We start from the raw sequence: 15,114 nt of genomic DNA, 5'->3' as shown, positions 1-15,114 counted from the left end.
AAAATGTTAACAGTGTCCAATTCCTAGCAATCAGATGTGTGAAAAGATAACAAGATAACAATGTGTGCAACATTAAGGTTAGGGCAAGAGATGGAGCTGGGAGAAGAAATCACCCTTATATATGCTAACAATGTGTGCTAATTCTTGGTATTGATCAGTTCTGGGTAAGAATGACTTCAGCTATGGTTGTTTAACCCTTAGATTAAGTGAGTGAGAGTAAAATATTCTATATTTACCTTTACATTAGTAGAATATGTGTTTAAAAATGTGGGCAAATTTCGTCATTGTTCTAAATCAAGTGGGTGCCTAGCATTATAGTGTACGTCCATGTCATTTTTTTTTTATGTGGTTATAAAGAAAAGGTTTATCTAACATGTTAGTTTTGTTAATGAATTAACATAACCAGCAGTTAGTGTTATACAGACAACCCATGCTCCCAGAATTTATTCTCAATGAATAATCTCCAGGAGACACCGTGGTCTTCCAGTAAAACACACATATTGCACAACAGATATATTACACAACTTGTGACAGCTATAATTGCAGTGCTACTTCACAGAGGTCCATTACCTGTCAGTGCTGCATGTTCCAGAAATAGGACCTCTAGGCACCCTGCTTTTTAGGTCATCGACAATGACTTCGGTATGTAATTGGCTCTAAGTGAACTCATTTTCTGAAAGTACTTGTTAAAAAAAGACAGTTGCAGCTTTGATAGCAGAACTGAAACAAATGAGATGTGAAGGTATTAACAGTACTGGGAACTGGAACATGAATTAGAGTTGAACACTTTCCACGCTTCCTGTTTTTTCTCACTTTGTGAATATTTGGTTAAGTATTCAGGATGTATTGGAATAGCCGCATTTCCGGGGAAACCATAATCTGTTGTGCTGAGAACAGACTGTGAGCACTACGTATCCTCAGTGCAAATGCAATTACAAAGACCTTACAATGTCATAGAGAATAAAGAAGTGTGCAGATTTAATTTCCCTGTGGCTGAGGTGCTGACGTATAGAATAGGAGATTCACCTCCACTATACAGGCTGCAACTATAAAATATAAATATAGCTGCAAGTGTTGATCTGTAAGTGTGGGGTCCATGCACTCCTTGTATATAGTGTCCTGGTGGCCAGTTCTGTTAAAGCTATTTGAATTGTGTCCACTTAAAGATCAGCACATAGATTCAGCTTATTAAATTCCAGTTTGATTGCCTTTACAGGTTATTGAGAAACAGCTAATTGGATTTAAGTTTCACCCCCTATGCATGACCAGACCCCCAACCTATGAAGACATCCTCAAACCTTTGTACTGAACAAGTATTTCCAGTTTGGTTCAAATCTGTGAGACCAATCATGAATTACAGCAATTTGAGTAAACCAGCTCTGTCCCAGTGTGTGGTGTCCATATTGTTTATAAAAGTCAACATGTTTCCTGGTAATTACTGAGCTTCAGACAATCCAACGACTAATTCACAAAAGTTTTGCACATTATGCAAATTGCATAAGTCTAAAAGGCAGATTTGTCAGCAACAGAATTGAGAACTTTCTTTTCATACCTTATTTTCTAAGATCTAGCAGATAAGGATCCTGTCTTCTCACTGCCATGACTCTTGTTCGATTCCTGAACCAACCCAGCCAGTGCAATCTCAATGCAGCCCCAAGACTAGATATAAATGAGAGGGTTGTGTCAGGATGGGCATCTGGCATAAAACCATATCAAGTGTGAGGATCAGATTGGGAAGAATAGACTATATATAGCAACCCCTAATTGGAGCAGCCAAAAGAGGTGCAACAACATTTTCCAAGAGATGTACATTTTTTGTGTGCAGAAATATGAACAGCGTTCCACCTGTGGTCAGTTTGAGTGAAATTGCATCCGGTAATGGTGGGTGACTACCTGATAGCTTACTATTAGCTTATGGGCAGTTGTAGCTTAAGTGGTTAAGGCTCTCAGTTGTTAATTGAGGTTCAAACCCCAGCACTGCCAAGCTGCCACTGTTAGGCCCCAGAGCAAGGCCCTTAACCCTCCCTGCTCCAGGGACATTGTATCATGGCTACCCTGCACTCTGACCCTAACCTCCAAAGTTGGGATATGTGTAATGTATATATGACGATCATAAAGGCTTCTTCTTCTTTTTAACAGTGTCAAATGTCCATGTCATACTAAAGTTCCCAATCTGACCATAGCTGCACCCCTCATGCATGGCCATCACCTCAAATTTTGTGTGAATCCATGAAAGAAATCATGAGTTACAGTTGTTTGTGTAATTAAGGCTCCACCTCATTAGTATTGATTGACAGCCAGTGATTGCCATATTGTTTACAAAAAAGTCCATAAATGTCACTCGCACTTGACATGTGTGCGAGTGACATTTATTATGGAGAAATTTTTTTTCCAAGGCTTTTCTAACAGCTGCTTACTTTTTCAGTATAAAGCATTACAGCCATCGAAGCGGTCACGTGACGGAGATGTAAATGAGCTATTAATTCAAACTCCTAAAGGACAAAAGGACAGAGAATGAACTAATGTCAGTGAGCTGCAAACAGTCAGCAGATGGGAATGTGAGTAGTTATCAATAGCGCTGAATTCTAAAAGGTGCAAGGGCAAAATGATCTCGATGTATATATTTTTATCCGCACCACTACTGCTAAGGAAATCGGAGATCATTATCATCTATATCGCTTAGTGTAAGCACAATTCCCACAAGTAAGACTGGGGCAGTCAATAAACATGATTGAAAAGCATAGTTTTGTAAATGTTTTCTGAATCTGTATCCACATGTGTGATCTAAAATAATGCTGCCTTTCAGTGATAATAAGAAAGACAAAGATTTCACCGGCACTGGGTTCCAGTGAATCTTCGGAGAAGTGGAATCAGGTTTTTATTGTCATTTTCACACACGGTGCGTCCACATTGCTTCCTCACAATTCCCAGTTCGATCCTGAAGTGTGGAATTGTTTCAGCCTTAGAAGAAATTAATATATTGTTCATCTTGTAGAAATGTGGATGTTAAGATATTCTAACACTGGTAAGATATTCTAAATGTTGTTTGAAGGTCATGTCTTTTATAAATACATTTATTGATGGGATTCAGCAAATGGACTAGTACATCCATAAAGAAGTTTTTAGTCTGTGTATGATTAGCCTATGATTTGAAGGTCCTAATACAAAGCATGTTAAATAGTTCAACAATATTTTTTGTGGTGGACATTTACACAATCGAATTCCACTTTTCTTCCATTATATCTTATTAAAAAAACATTGATATTTAATTTCAGTTAGACAATGACATCAAATGTTTGTTATAAAGTAAACAGCCTTACACTGCACATGGGTTGTACAGTTTACCCATAGACACTGGGGTGAAAATACTATGCTTTACCTTCACAATTTACTCTCAATTGTGCACACTGAATTAATAGCCATTCTTTGCAAGCCCAGTAGATAAAGCAAATCAGGGAACAATTTGAAATGTCTGCAGTATAATAAATGATTGGATGTACTGAATAACCCTGCGCAGCTCTATAGCAGTGTCGGTATGTCTGTAATTGAAAATCATTCACACAGCTGTACAGTTTAACCTTGAAACTGCAGCGCCTTTAAACTAATCGAAGACGTGACAATGGAAAAGAACAAGAGTATAGAGATTGATGGATACAAAGAGAAAAGCTATGTATGTGCTCTTTTTTTGGTCTTCTTTTATTATTCTGTCTTTCAGCCTTGGGTTTGTTTATCCCACCGTATATAAAGAAATGAAGTCCTTAGAATTAAGTTACAGTAAACAACTGGAAGTCATGAAAGCGTGCTGCAATTATTGTAAGCTAGAATGTGTTTTCAGTATGAACGAAGGTCCTTTTGGACACTGATAATAATAAAGAAAAAAATAAAAACACACCCACCCACCCACACACACACACCCCCACACACTCCCACACACAAAATGGACCTTGCAGACCACTGTGCTGTCACTGTAACTGTGAATCAGATTAATCACTGATGGATGACTTATTCTGAACTCAATTAAAGACAAATGATTGGGGAAGAAGGACACTGGCAAACTGAAAGGGTGATTGATTTGGTCGAAGTAGCAGGAGGGGAAAATGCACATCTGAGCCGTCCTGTAACTGCAGGATCAGCCGGGCCAGGGTGGGGTGGGGGGCTTTGTGGTTGTTGGCGGCGGTCGGGGGGTTTGTTGAGACACTTCACTTTGCTCAGCACAACAATTTCAGTATGTCAGTTTAGACAAAGGATTAATTTGAGATATTATACAACCTTAATTATATAAATTAAATGTATATAAAACTTCTTAAACTTGTACATTTATATTTATATTTGTTATATATGTTTGTTATAAAGTATAAAGCCTTACACTGCACATGGGTTGTACAGTTTGTACACAGGGGTGAAAATATTGTACTCTTTTAATTGTGAACACAGAATTTACACAATTAATACAAAATCTCACTGTGTAAATTTAGACAATTTATTTATTTAAGATATTATACAACTTTAATTATACAAATTTCACTGTGCTGTAATGTATATGTGACTATGAGGCTTCACCTTCTGTATATTTATTTTTTATTTTAATATATTTGTATGTTGTTGATCTTTCAGCTGCTCCCTACGTGTGGATGCCCTTCCTTCCCATTTTTATCCAGGTTTGGGACCAGCAGTGGCTAGGTTTGGCCACTGGCTGGGAATCGAACCCGGGCCTTCCGCATGGAAGGTGAGACACCAGTGCCCTTATTTTGTTATATTTATATAACCCTGTAAATTTAATTTTATTTAGAAAATGACATCAAATGTTTGTTATAAAGTATAAAGCTTACACGGCACATGGGTTGTATATTTTGCACACAGACACTAGGAGTGAAAACATTGTGCTGTTTTACCTTCACAATATACTTTCAATACTTAATTTACACAATTATTTTTTTAAATTAATTAAAACAATCTCACCATGTGAATTTAGACGCATGATTTATTTAAGATATTATACAACTTAAATTATAATAACATTTTTTAATTAGAAATATTCTGCTACAATATTCTTTGTCGTTGATTTTACTCACTATTTGCTGTTCTGCAACTTTTAATATATCATAGAGCACTGGTTCTTAAAGTGGGCTCTATGAAGCATAACACACACGTCTGTGCTTTTTGTACATGGCATCTGTTAGAGACTAGAGGTGTTTAGCAGAAAGTAATCCCAAAGGATGTGAAGACTCACAGCAGAAACTCAACATTCAATTTTCTATCAACAGTGTGTTTTTGTTTCCCAATAGCCTGATCGAAATAACACCATATTTCTGTGTAAACTGGCCTGAAGTTCACAAAAGAAATACGCTGCTCCTTATAGCCTTCACTGACCACACACTGTGCACAGGGCAGCATACAGCATCTCTACAGGATCTCTAATAAAATAAGCCTTTAAATCCGAATTGCGCATTCGCCATGTGTATTTTCTAGTGATCTTTCTAGCGAATCTGTACAGATATTATTAGGTAGCTGTTTTAGGAAAGGCGCTATTGTTTTGAAAGGCACTTCCCTAGCTTACTCAGTCACATTAAATTGAAAGTTTGCCAGGATTTTCCACTGAGCACCTGACTGAGACAAATTATGAACTTAAGTAACGTTTAGCTGAAGTTAAAGTTGCAAATTCGTATTTGTCTTTTTCATAGTTTTCAGGTTTTTTACGAGCAGAAAGGCAAGGTTTTCATAAACATGCCTTCTACTGTAATCCACGCCCACTTTATTTTAAATCAGAATACAAATAAAGAGAGAAATATTTGGAGCACTTTACAGATGCTGATACTGGTACATGGTCTAAAGTGATGGACAGCACAATCCACTATTATCAAACTTTTATTATCATTATTATTATTATTATTATTATTATTAATAATAATAATAATAATAATAAAATATAATTATTATAAAAATTAAAAGGTGTTGATTTCTTCATTCTTATTTTGACTACAAAGACTATATACTGAATTCCTAGATTCAATAGATTTAGCAGAATAGATTTTTTTCACTGGAATTCAAGGGACTGAAGGGACTTGAATGGATTTCCCCCCCAAAAAAATCTAACATGTTCTGTCAGAAGAAATTCACATATCAATGGCTCTACTAAATGTTATTGTACACATTCAAATAACGTTCCTGAAATAAGTCTCTCCTGAGGGTTTCCTGGAATTTAATTTACATTTAAAGGTGTCCCTGGATACCAAACGTTTGAGAATGCCTGCCATATCCAAGTAACGTTTCCAGAAGAAACATGGAAATTGGGACTTCGTCACAACAGCCACAGTTTTCATCGAATGTATTAATATTCCATTAAGGTACAGACATCTACGTGTGTGTGTGTGTGTGTGTGTGGAGATTTGGATATATTTCCTGAATATATGTCAGCAGCATCTGGTCTATCCTTAAAAGCAGAACATGTGCAATAATGCCACACAGTCAGAATATATGTGCATAAATATTGGCATTTGAGGAAAACTCATTCATATAACATGGCTGACTGAATTGGAATCATGCCTCGCAGGGCTGGAAGCTATTACAGGTTTAATGTGGGATCAGAGCGCAACACTGAAGAGAAGGCTGACTGAATTGGAGGCATTTATCTTTTTTTCTATTGGTCAGCAGCTGAGGAGGGGGGAAAAAAAGGTTGCTGATTAGGAGGAAAAGCTTTATTGAACAAATCTATTTCAGTCAGCCGTCAAACACCTGCTGCAGATTCTCTGAGAGAGAGAGAGAGAGAGAGAGAGAGAGAGAGAACCAAGCACTTGTGTTTACCAGAACTGTTTTTTTGTACGTCCTCAGCTCACCTGCCTCAGTCATTTAAATTAATGGCGCAGGTTTTCTATGCAGCTTATTTATCACAGAGCAAATTATAGTGATTGCAGACCGCTTTTATCCTAAAGAAACATTCTCTGCAGGATTCATTTTGTCTTCCTTCTGTCTTTTCTGATCATTTCTCCGGGCGTGACTAGAAAGCGAGCCCTGAAACAGGATGCCTGTTTGGACACCGTCATTGGAAACAGTGACCGAGACGAACCGAATGAGCTCGAGCTTTTGTTTTAGTTTTTTTTCGCGTCTTCTTGAAAATTTCCTTTCTGATTCATACATTCTTCATTGTGTAATCCTTATATATGTTTAAAAGGATAGAGGAATAACATTTACAAAATATAAAAACATATGTTAAGAAAAAAAAAACCAATATACTGTATATGAAGCATAGTATTTTATTTTTATTTTATTTTATTTATTTTAGAATATTTTTGTACATACACATAATAAAGTGTACCTATATATCAAAGTATATTATATTGGTAATCGTAATAGCAGAAATTTGTTTTTTTATGCAAAAATAGTGTGTAATTTATGTGCTTTTATTTTCTGTAAAGCAGGTAAAACAGAACTGTATATTTATTGATAAAAAAAATATTATAGTTATTATATAATTATTATTTTAATTTAATTTCTTATAATTATTTAGCTTTAACAGACCACCACAAAAAGCTACGGTTTATTTAAAAACAATAGACAGATTATTTGTCTTAATTTTTATAAACGCAATGATCCCCAATGTATAACTTTAGATTCTGTGTGAGTTTGTTAGCAGGAAATGAACAAGCTATAACTGTTAGTTACAAACTGACTAACTTTCAGAAATAATGATAGTTACTGCTGGATGTTTTTAAACTATTTCATTGGTTAAAATATTGCACGTTTAATAATGTCCTTAATATTCTTCGGATGATTTGGCTTGGCTAGCGAGCTGGATGTTAGCTAGTGGGCTGTAAGCAGGCTAGCTAGGTCATGCTCATGCTGTTATAAACTTGTAGCTCTATTAAATGCTCATAAAATGCCCCAAATATTACAGAAAATTAAGAACAGTGGCACAGTAGCGCTTTAGAAAGCAGAGAGACATTATAATGGATTGTGTTTGGCTCATGAAGGGTACCTAGTGCTAGCATTAGCTGTCGTCCAGCAGAAGCTAACATTACAGTTATAACTGAAACAACACTTTTGGCCTCATGTTGGCTTTATAAACGATTTCTGTATTTCTACAAAACTGTCTTTGCAAAGTTTTACTGTTACACTATTTTGTCATTTTTATATGTGGGCTATTTTGTGTTAAATGTGTATTTATTTTATTTATTTTTGCCACCCCTGTTCATTAATAAGCTCTGAGACTCTAGTTTCCTAATCGAATCGCTTGTAGTTATTGATAAAGCACTCTGAAGTGGTGAAGAGCCCTAGGCTAGATCAGCTCTGTTCCTCAGGTTCCTCAGCACTGTGGGTGGCTTTCACAGTGCCGTCTCTGTGTCTTCCTCCAGACTCTATTCCCGGCTACATAGGCTCCTGTGTTTCACGGCTTCAGGCTCCATCCTGTAGAGCGACGGCTGAGCCGGGCTCTGTAACTGTCCAAAGAGTTTCTTTGTGTGTATGTGTTTGTGTGTGTGTGTGAGAGATAGAGCAGTATTTGGCAGCACGCATCCACGTCATCGATTCTCCGCTTGTTAGTGCTGTTCATCAGATAAAATCCTGACAGATGAATTGTCTTTTCTGAAACGGAATCTATCCCTGATCAATACGTCAGTAGCGTCCCTGCTCGGCTATCCGTCACGGAGAAACGGAGAGAAAATCGACAGCACTTGATAGCACGTGATTTTACTCATCGTCTTTAAATAGCACTCGAGTTTTGAGACAACGTACGCTTTCCAGGAATGCTCACAATGGTTGGATGTGTGGCAGAATGATTCATTTGGTCAATTTCAAAATGTAAATAACATGAAGGAAAAAATGTCTTTCTTAATTTTTCTTTATTTATAAATACCTGCAACTTAAGCGAAGATACATATGCACTAGACATAACTATACCGTCCTTTAGTAAACGTTCCTCTGTCTCTGGCTCTCTTATGTCAGCTCATATGGACAGCTATATTTAGAGTTCCTGCCATCAGGTGCTGCGAGGAGAGCGGTAACACAACGGCCCGGATGAAGTTCCAATAGTCAGCACGTCTCGAATAACACGCTGGCAACTGCGGCACTAAAGTCACTCCTCACTCTTTGGCTTATAAGGGAAAAAAATCCCTGGGGATAATTAAAAAGTGTTGATTTCTTCATTCTTATATCGACTACAAAGGCTATATAACGTCTGGCATAGACTAACCCTTAAAACTTCCTGGACGTGTCTGTTTTTTTAGGTTCGCTGTAGTTACTGAATAATTCATAGTAGTTACTGAATAATATGCTTTCATGTGAATAACAGAGGAGGCTGTGTGTTTAAGGGGTTAATGATTTATCCGCTAGATAGAGCCAAGTATAATTGTTCTTTCATACCATATTATGTTGCCATACACCAAATACAAATTGAAATTGATAGGATTTTTTACTCATCTTTCAAAATGTTGAAACAGTACCTATTATTATTTTTTCTCTTAACATTCTATCCCCTCTTATACACCCTGACCCACAATGTGACACTTATTGTTGAGCTAAACCTTTTACTAATGGTAATAGTGGGAATGGTTAGCCAGAGTAACAGGAGTCGAGCCCTGGAGCTGGCGGATTAGGGCACCTCTGTCTTTAATTAGAGCTTTAAAGCCGCCTCATCTGACTCCTCTTTCAGCTCGACAAGGAGCTCCGCCACTTCAATCACCGGCTAAAACTCTGGCTAAAAACTTTACAGGAAGGTATAACGCTAAGCTTTGCTTCACGTTTTCCATTAATGCTTTGGCAAGAGTCTCGATTTCAGTGTGATGGTGTGAGAAGAGCTTTATGCCCAGAGTTACAGTCACACCAAATAAATGTATTCACATACACTGAAATGTATTTAATATAAACATATTAAACAATGTAGTGCATCTACACAGTTAGCAAACTGTGTCATTTATTTCCTGGTAGACGAAATTTTAAGCCTGTAAGCAGAATCCAACCTTTTTGTCTCAGCATTTTAACATCAAACTATATTCCTATGACAAAATACTATGACAGAATCTTCCTTAGTCAATAAAATTGTCAAATTATCCGATGAGCCAATCAGCATATGAATCAGGAATGACTGACAGTTACACAGGTATTCTCTGATGTTAACACGACATGCGTTAAAGCCTTGAATTTGTTTTCTGTCAGGGTAAAGAGAATGTCTTGAGTTCATTAATGTGCAGCAAAATCTGTGCAGTTATTTATTTATTTATTTATTTATTTATTTATTTATATGGCACCCGTTCTTTATTAGACTGAAAATATTCAAGAGAAAAAAAAATATTATTTTTTGTTAATGATGAGAAAATACTGTTTGCTCTATAGATGAAAGTGTATTTCTACCCGTGATTTGTCAAATGACTATTAAAAATGTATTTTAGGAAAATTCAAAAAATGCTGAAAACAGTATGGATTTCTGTAATATCCTAAAATCCTGTTCTACATCAGAAATAACTGTTGGTGTAGACAATAATAATAATAATAATTATTATTATTATTATTATTATGGTATGGACAATTATATCTTTAAGACAGTGTAAAGCTCCATTACTTTCATGCCCTGTGGCCAGATTATTAACTGTTGCCTCTATGAAAGTGAGTGGATTAAGTAGAGAGGATGCTGTAGCTTCATGGCAGCACTCCTTTCATCTCTGTGCTCAGCATGAGAGCTGTGATAGAAACAGAGGGAGTAAATGGTTATGAAAAGACATCAGCGCTTGATCCTTTTATCCTTTATCACCCCTTAACCCACAGTCCATACATAAGTAATTGCAAATCCACCTCTTCGAGCGGTGTAAGGCTGCATAACGCTTCAATTTTCAGCTGTTGGAGATGAAATTGGAATAATAAACAGCTGAAACACCTAGTAATAATCTGACTGACCCTTCTCTCCCCTCAGCCCTCAGAACAGCCCCGAACAAACCCTGGTGCCGGGTTTGGATTTCAGCCAGGGCTAATCTCCACTGCGGCCCTGGGTCTCGCTCTGCCCCACTAATGAAATCATATCACCACACCGGTGCTGCCTGCAAATGATTATCACTCCACACACACACACACTTTCTTTCACACATGCTTTGTATAAAAACAGACAGATTACTTCTGTTTGTGCATGCTTGCAGCTGGGAAAATGGAAAAACCCCAAACCCACAAAACCAATAAAAAAACCACTACACCGCATGAAACAAACATATTCACACCTCCAGGGTCCTGTATCCAATCCTGAGCTCAGATTATTGCCTATATGAAGTTTCTACCATGTCCGTGGGTTTCCTCCATGTTCTCTGGTTTGCCAGTACATGGATTTGACCACTATAATTACCCCTAGATGTAAAAGTCCATGCATGCTGCTATGTGATGGACTGGCATCCCATTCTGAGTGCATTCTTCCACCCCATGCCTGACTTTCCTGGACTCCACGGCAACCCTGACCAGGATAGTACGGTTGCTGAGGATGAATGAATGTCAGAACCTTTATCACCAGTTTGGAAATAAAGCAAGAACAAGAGCAGGCTCATCTAAGCTACTACTTCTAGGCAGAATCTTCTAGTCTTTTTTGTTCGCTAGTTTTCAAAATGTTGGCACTATATTTGTCGTCTTCCAGGTTGTGGCCTCTTTGTGTGACCGAGTGTGTTAGCCCTACTTTTGAACTCTCTACCTCGATTCAGATCAAGCTGTTTATAGCTCAAGCACATCTGAGGCGCAGCGAGAGAGAGAGAGAGAGAGAGAGAACACACTTCTTCAGTAGGAACATGCTCTCCAAAATGGTCCTAACTAATAATAGGTTCCTTATTTTTGGATCAAAAAAAAGAAGCTTGACATTATTTCCTGAAGCGTGCAGCTGTCACCCAGGATGCAGTCTAAAAGGAAACCAAGTCTCTTGGAATTTTCAAGAGCAGCTTCCTGCACCTATGCTGCTAAAACAGAAAATACGGCTGCGTCTTCATCGAGGGGGGGGGTTGCTTGAAAAGCTTGCTTCATCTGGCTAGCTAATGAGAAGCAGTAGGGGGTGATCACAGAGCACCGATCACAGAGCCAAATGACTTATTAGCCTGATTCATCATGAGCCCATTATCAGAGCAGCGCAACCTCTGCACTGTACGGCAAGCAGCACAGGAACCTGACAAACACGAAATGCTGAATGACCAAGGTCACGCTCAGATCATTGTCAGTCATGACCTACAAGCCTCGCTGTGTTGTGGGTCAGTAAACCAGCTCTGGTTGAACCTTCACGCTTGTGAACGTCTCTCTTGTGGTCCTTCAAAGGAAAAGTCCATGCAGAAACATATCATATATATTATTATATTTTGATAATAGTTTTTTTTACACATATTGTGCTGTATATACAACTAGAGCATATTTTTATGCTCTAGATTCCTGCCATAGCCTTATTTGTTTGTTGTACGTATTTTTACATATTTATCTGCACTGCGTTTCAACAATTTCTACTATTTGCATATTTGCTTCATTGCCATGAAGTCTATCTATCTATCTATCTATCTATCTATCTATCTATCTATCTATCTATCTATCTATCTGTCTGTCTGTCTGTCTGTCTGTCTGTCTATATTCATTTTAACACATTGCACTTATAAAGACATAAGTGGTAAGATGTTCAGATTTTGCTCTGTCTTTACTTTCAAATCCAATGTAGATGCAGTGGAGAGGGCAAATGTTGGACTCAATGAGTCCCAGAATGCACTGCAGCACAGACAAATAACACAGACACCCCAAATTACAGCACTGATTCGTCTACGGCTAGTTAGCGATCTACAAAATGACAACACAACGGCAGCGATGGTGGTGTTTAGCTTTAAAGTCGATGATTAGTTAAACAGCGGATGATCTCTTTCAGCAGAGTCTAAGGTCAGTGAGCTGGACAGAATAAAGGACTAAAGCTCTGCTGCATCACACTCTATAAGTAGAGAACACCACTATCAGCATGTAGTCGAAGGAAAGTGTAGGAAAGTGTCAAGTGAAAATAGATCAAAAGTTTACATTATTGATTATAAATATTGATATGCAAATCATTGTGGGAGGATTTGTCCTTTAAGAGCTTCCCTCTTGTGTTGTGTTTCTTAAGTCCCGTGCTTTTGTGTTCCTCTGCTGGACGATGTGGCGGAGTGACACCTGTCAGACTCACTCACGCCAGCCAAAGCGTCTCTCTGTGTCTTTCTCTGATCTCGCCTCGGCCGTAGCACTGCTCTCAGCAAGCCTGCAGTTGTCAGACTGCTTGCCTCAGCACAAATGGCAGATTTTGTTTTTCTTTCCCCGTGCCTGTGATAGACATCCTCATGCGGCCCTGCTAACTCGCCATTAAACACTCACAATCATCCCTGTATTACAGTCAGCCTGGGGAAACAAAACTAAATGACTAATCCCTAATGCAGTATAAAGCCAAGCCCCCGGACCAACAGCTTCATAATATTCACACTGAGCAAATGATCTGACTAAGCACATCTTCTAGGAGGAAAAAATAGATGACCTCATTTTATCCTGGTGAACTGGTCCTAAAATTTTGATTTGAGGTTGCAAATGTTGAATTTGGTATTTAACTTAAAAAATTATTATTATAATAAAAAATTAGCGGCTTAAATTGCAGCCTCAAACTTTTTGTTGTATACCATTATTTCTAAAAATTTTATTGTAATTTTATTTTTCAAATGTGTAATTCCCTCACACATTTCTTTTTTTTTTACTATTTTATCTTATTTTTTTTAATTAATTAACATTTTTTGTTTTTACACTGTATTATTATTATTATTATTATTATTATTATTATTATTATTATTATTTACTTACTTACTTAGTTATGGTCCGCCTTACAATACACGTGTACACACCATATTTTATTTTATTTTATTTTATTTTATTTTATTTTATTTTATTTTATTTTATTTTAAACTTGAGTTGTTAACAGTCAAGAAAACAAACACATCATTTGACTAATGCAGGAAAACACTGTGCCACATAGCAGAATTGCTATAAAGGAGAACATCAGAAGTTTCCATGCTGAAATGCTCAAGATAAATCAATACACTGAGCTAAAAGCTGACAGATATCTCACATTACACTTTATTTCATTACTCAGGTTATGTGATTTTAACACTTGTAAAACAATGCTCTTGGATAAAACTGACATGCATTGCATTATGGGTAATACACGGGTTCCTTGGCCACCAAACCTACAATGAGTTGGATAGCATTAAATTTAGATATAGATATATAGAATATTCTAACATTTATGGGATTTCTTAAAATGGTTGATTTAGCCACGACAGTGTAGAGCCTGAGCGGTGTGGAGAATAGTGTCAACTAAGTCTTTTTGTGCGGAACTTTCTTTTGAATTGGAGCAGTGCTGAATAGAGGCATCTGAATAAAAGGCCTGGGTTAAACAAAGGGATAGTTTTTATAGATGCTGATGGAGCAAGTTGCTGTGTGGAGTTGGCGTGGAAACTGACCATGTGCTCACTCAGTACCTCGCTTGGGGGTAGACCACCAAACACCACAAACAACAAGCACTAAACATCAAACACTATGCCAAATAAAACAAACAAACAAACAAGTAAGCAAGCAAACAAATAGTCAGGCAAACAAACAAACCAGCAAACAATCAAGCTAACAAACAAACAAGCAAACAAACACCAAAAACAATAATCACCTAATAACTAACATCAAACACGATACACCAAACAGCAAGAGCCAAGCACCACACAAACTAAACAAACAAACAAGCAAACAAACACCACAAGTTAAATGCAAACAAAAACACAAACAAACATAACTGTTGGGAAAGGAGGAAAAGCTGGGAAAGGTAACACTACATTATCTATCTATCTATCTATCTATCTATCTATCTATCTATCTATCTATCTATCTATCTATCTATCTATCTATCTATCTATCTATCTATCTATCCTTTTCGTCTCCCTCTCTATTTTCTCTCTCTCTCCCTCTTTTTTCATCTTCCCTTTCCTTATATTTCTCTCTCTCTCCATCCCCCCTCCTCTCTCTCTCTCTCTCTCTCTCTCTCTCTCTCTGTGCGTGTATTGTGCTGTAACACATTGCGCTCGGGTCTGAAGTGTTCAGGCATGTGTGTAACAGGATCAGTAGAAGTAG

At 37.4% G+C, this 15,114-nt stretch overlaps 1 protein-coding gene across 1 annotated transcript in view; it reads left to right on the top strand.

Annotated features, from left to right (window-relative positions):
* Positions 1–15,114, top strand: part of fignl2 (fidgetin like 2) — a 59,107-nt gene that overhangs the window by 24,440 nt on the left and 19,553 nt on the right. The window contains exon 3 of the mRNA XM_058410658.1: positions 4,615–4,726. The gene's annotated coding sequence lies outside the window, so the exon portion shown is untranslated. The remainder of the gene's footprint in view (positions 1–4,614; positions 4,727–15,114) is intronic.

The sequence above is a fragment of the Hemibagrus wyckioides genome, linkage group LG15 (assembly GCF_019097595.1).
Source record: "Hemibagrus wyckioides isolate EC202008001 linkage group LG15, SWU_Hwy_1.0, whole genome shotgun sequence".
NCBI classification, from domain to species: domain Eukaryota; kingdom Metazoa; phylum Chordata; class Actinopteri; order Siluriformes; family Bagridae; genus Hemibagrus; species Hemibagrus wyckioides.
Note: the sequence above shows the minus strand (reverse complement) of the source record. Positions and strands in the feature narration are given on the sequence as shown.